The sequence below is a fragment of the Hesperophylax consimilis genome, chromosome 12 (genome assembly GCF_061612785.1).
Source record: "Hesperophylax consimilis isolate HC1 chromosome 12, BYU_Hcon_1.0, whole genome shotgun sequence".
Taxonomy (NCBI): Eukaryota; Metazoa; Arthropoda; class Insecta; order Trichoptera; family Limnephilidae; genus Hesperophylax; species Hesperophylax consimilis.
Genome location: NC_142847.1, coordinates 29,099,667 through 29,104,912, shown reverse-complemented (window position 1 = coordinate 29,104,912; position 5,246 = coordinate 29,099,667).

Genomic DNA, 5,246 nt, shown 5'->3' with positions numbered 1-5,246 from the left:
CGCTTATTACGAATATTTTTTAGAAAAAAACTTTATATTCGCCTTAATTACTATAAAAGAAAACTTTTTGCATTTCGGGCGGCGGAAAATTAAGAATTTAAATTTTCAATTGCGTTAACCAAAATTCACTTCGCGAATCGATGCGGCGGCAATCAGCTGCCATTAGGTACGTCACTGTTATGTTGGTATCTCTGATACATTGCGTAGATACGACTATGGCTAGCTTCGTGGAATACAAATGGATTTGTATCACAAACCATGTTACACAAACCTAGCGTAGCCGGTAAACTACTTGAAAACTGGGATGTTTTTCTTGCCTTGACGCGAGCAGGCGTTATCAAGGGGCACTTTCTTTTGTATCACAAACCATGTTACACAAACCTCGGTATCCCACGAAGATAGCAACGGTCGTATTTAGCTCTTGTTAATGCATCAGTGATACCAACATAACAGTGCGTTCCTAATGGCGGCGCGCGAGATAAACACATACCACCGTCGACTTTTCTGCAGGCGTTTTTAAGATATACAATTCTGTAGTACATTATTTTGATGTATCTCATAAGGTTTAGCCATCGTTAACAATGTAAGCGCCCGAAAATATTTTTTTTGACTCGATCATCAAAATATCGACTTTTATCTACTTTCCATAAATATAATGTGCACGTATTATATGTCAGAACTAAACGTTCTCGACGAAACATTCCTGCGCTGGTTCTCAAGATGTCATACCCTTAAATTAAATATACCATTCCTGAGAGAAAGTCCAGTTATATCCAATTTACCAATTATGCCCTAAATACTGTATCTAAATATCGCTAATAAACAATTAGTTTATGTTAGTTAAGTGTTAATCTTATGTGACCTACCAGGTAAGTATTGTACTGTATATTATCTCCATATGTAGTTAGTAATAGCATAGATCATTGTAGAAATGTATTATATATTTCAGCAGCGCACTTGAGGTGATTTTGCACAAAAATAGAGCTACACAAATCATCCAAATATTATTATTATTATTAGCCTTTTGGAAAAAATTATCTAAATGATAGTGTCAAAATCTGTCAAAATCTGTTGCGTTGTTTAGAAGAACTAAGCCCACAAACAGACAGACCCGGATAGTGACTTTGTTTAATACTATTGAGAGATTAAAAAAATATAATTTCATACTTAATTTATTTATGTATGTATTGAAGTTGTAATCATTGCAAAGAAACATATCTAACACTAAAAAAAATCGTAAATAGCAGATGTGGTACTTTTTCACAATAAAGTTGGTGAATTCACGGATAGTTTTGCATTTTTAACTCAAAATCACGATTCTCGCACATGTGGTTCTTTTGAATTACGTGAGCAAATACACGCTACTGTAGAATAGTTTTGAAATATTTAATATAATATTAAAATAGTTTTAATGAAAAAGTAATGAAACATACGAAGTATATTATGCATATTTTACTTGTAAAATAACATACAAAATGTAGTAAATTAAGAAAAAATACATCGGTAGTTAATCGATTTTATCAACATATTAATAATTTATAAGTCTATTGATCCTTTTTCTTAAGGCGATGCCATACGTAGTAATGAAAAATAATATGTTTTTGGTTTGAAGATTTGGTCGCCCAGAAATGTTTCAGATGCTTCAATTAAATTAGTCGAGTATTTTTTATATAAGATTTTTTATGAGCCCAAAAAATATAATGTATAGGCCTATGAAAACTGCTTTAAAGTTCAAAATCCATTCTTACGAACCCATTTTTGGTTAAGATTTTTTTGTATAATGTGGCAAATTAAGTTATTTATAAAATGATCGAAAAAAAATTTAATATTTATGCCTGAACATCCACAAAATAAAATAAAAGGCACTTTTTGGTCATGTTTTTTTCTTGCATATATCAAAACAGGCGGATGGTGTTAAGCGGGAATTTAAACCTTATCGCCATCTTCGTAAGGGTTGTTATTGATAGCGACTCAATTTAAAATTTAACACGACGTAGTACATCGCCTTAAGGTATTTATTTATCCTCATTTTGTGTTATTTACCTTGCTGCGGTTCCCCAATTCATTACTTTTCTAAACCTTCCTCATCCCTTGCCCACTTTCTTCATCCTCTTAACCCTTAAATGCATACTGTTGCAAAACTGCAACATACCGTTCAAACCACCTTTAACTCTTTGGTGTATACTTAATGCATGCCGTTTTAGAATTATCAAGTTCACGGTAACATATTTTATCGAGTGGCATCACCTTTTTTTTCTTTCGCGAATGTCAAATGTCACTTTTTCTTTAACAAAGTGAAGATTCTCGAAAATTGGTTGGAGGTTAGAATTACAGTTTTGTTTTGCTGTTATTATTTTGATTTTCTTAGGTAAGTAGATACAATAATACAATAATTATATGTAATAACTCGTATTTTTCCGGTACACTTATTAGTTTTGAGAAATTGTTTTAGGTTTTTTATTTTTTTTTCGTACGTAAATTGTTCATATTAATTTCTATTAAATACATGGTGTTGTAAATTTGCAACAATTTATTTTTAATCAAATATCATTGGAAAAAAATTACAACAAAAAAAAATTCTTTATATTTCCTTGCATATGCATGTAAATATCTACAAAATAATTTTTTTTCCAGAAAAATAAATAAATCATGCATTTAAGGGTAATACTCCTCGAATACTATAGTCACAGTAATAGTTTAATACATGCAAAGCAAAATACTTACATTTTTTAAACTTTTCGGAGCGCACTTATATTTATAATCTCTAAATAGTATAATATAAAGTCGCTATCCGTGTCTGTCTGTTTGTGTGCTTAGTTCTTCTAAACAATGCAACGGATTTTAATATGGTTTTTACTATCATTTAGAGATTTTTTTCCGGAAGCTTTATATATAAGACAGGTTTATTACAATTATAGAAAGTAGAGAAAAGTCGATGTTTTGTAATAAAGATGAAAAAAAAAATTTTAAGGGGCTTACACTGCTAACGCTCGCTAAACCTTGCGAGATATATCAAAATAAAGTACTACGGAATTGTATATCTTTAAAAGGTTTTCAGAAAAGTCAGCAACAATATATGTCTACCGAGGAGTATACGCCAGCTCGTTTGAAAATAAACCGTTTTCAGATTTTTTCTCTCTATTTGGAGCGAATAAAAATTGGTAGTTCCAATTTCTGGCTAAACTGGCTTTGTACTCTATTTTTTCTATTCTATTCACAGGCGGTAGCTTACATTTTGAAAGGTAAACTTTGTTTTTAATCTCGATCGCAGATCCCTTGCAGGTTTTATTTAATGTTTCGAAGGTTAGTTTTATTGTTTTTTTAACGAATGAAATGTAGTATTATTTTTACATAGTGAACTATTTAGTCATTTTAAGTAAAAGACACCCTACATTATTGTAGCAATAACTTATGAATTAATGAAAAAAAAATCACTTAAGAAATTCAAAAAAGTCTACTAGGTTATTTTTGCCAGATTTAATTCAGGTTTGAAAGGGTTGTATTAAACAATGATGATCGCAAAAGGAATTGTTTAGGACGATAAAATTTTCAACTCTTTACAGACTCGACACGGTGTTAATAGCTTAATAAAGCACAGCCGCATCATAAAGCACAACCGCAGCGAATTCTTGACTGCTTTTATTGATCAACCCCTGAGTACAGGGGCCTTTCACGTAATTTCTTGGATTTTCTCGCTTTTTCCATACGAAAACTTTCAAACTTCTATTTACGCGCTCTTAAAGTTTATTTCTGCATTCCAACTTTTCGGTTGGATAAATCCGAAAATAGGTACGTATCACAGCTTTTAAGATTTTTGTTCTGAACCCCACAAAGTTGAATGAGAAATAAAACTTTTTGGGAAAAAAGACGAAACCTACCCTTAAAAGTTCTCGATTTGATCCTAGTCCCTCCCCTGCAATTAACGGTATAATAGAGCCTCATTATAAAACCCACATCACTTAAATAACACATTGCTTATATTTTTTGTTATTTTTACAAATGAACGATATTTTTATATTAATACAGGGTTTTCCAATAAGAGGTATTATTTTGATATTCAATCGTAAAAGATCAATGGTTTCATTGCTTTTGTGGCACGTAGCGCCATTTTGTTAAAAGTAAACGTTATTCAGATCAATACTATCCAATTTTGGTCATAAAAAATTATTAATCATCTCTCGATAGCGCAATTCATTCACCGTAACTGTTGCTTCAGCCTCATTTTCAAAAAAGTAAGGTCCAATGACTCCGCCGGACCATAAACCGCACCAAACAGTCACAAATTGAGGATAGAGAGGCTTTTTAACAATAACTTTTGGGTTTTCCGAGCCCCAGATGCTACAATTTTGTTTGTTGACAAGCCACCGAGGTGGAAATGGGCCTCATCACTCAAGATGATTTGCATTTGATTCACTCAAGTGAATTTTAATAATTTCAATGCATTGTTGAAGCGTGTATCGTCCATTTTTATTAATGACGTAGTTTCTACTTATCAAATGTCAAAAAATGTAAGCTTCAAAAGTAATTCCTACCGAAATAGCGGGCTATTCAAAATAACACCTCTTATTGGAAAATCCTGTAGTAGAAGTAGAAGTAGTGGTAAAGTAGGTAGGTACTTAAATCTACACAATACATTGAAATATTTGTTTCAATTGGATTACAAAAAATACGCCTAGTGCATGACACAATAATTTTTTCAGGCGGCCATAGAAAGAAATATAGAAAAAATGAAGCTATAATAAATATATATATATATCTACAAAATCTACTTCTAAATCTTCTTTATACAAAAAATAACATATTTGCCTGAATAATCTCAAATTTTTTAATTTTAGGCCCCAAATAAGGTCACTCTTTCACTACTCCCTTAGTCGCGAATAATGAGTTTTAGCACCTAAACAAGAAGTTATCGTGCAATAAAAAAAGCGTAAATTGAACGGCATCAGCTATTGATTTTTTGCCAATCGTGCACATAATAAATGAAAGATAAAAATCCGTATCATCAAAAAAGAACCAAATCTCTCATAAAGCATCGCCCAATCTTCTCTGTGAGAATTTTCACAAGCTTTTTAGAAAAGCTTCCTCGTAAGAGAAATAGGGTTACCGACAAGGCGCAAAATGCTGAAATTGTACTATTCCCTGTAATTTAATACATTATTCCGGGCACGGTTTTTCATTCATCTTGCTGAAAAGGGATGAGACGCATCAGGGGTAATGGATGGAGTCTATTTATCTTATTCTGAAGG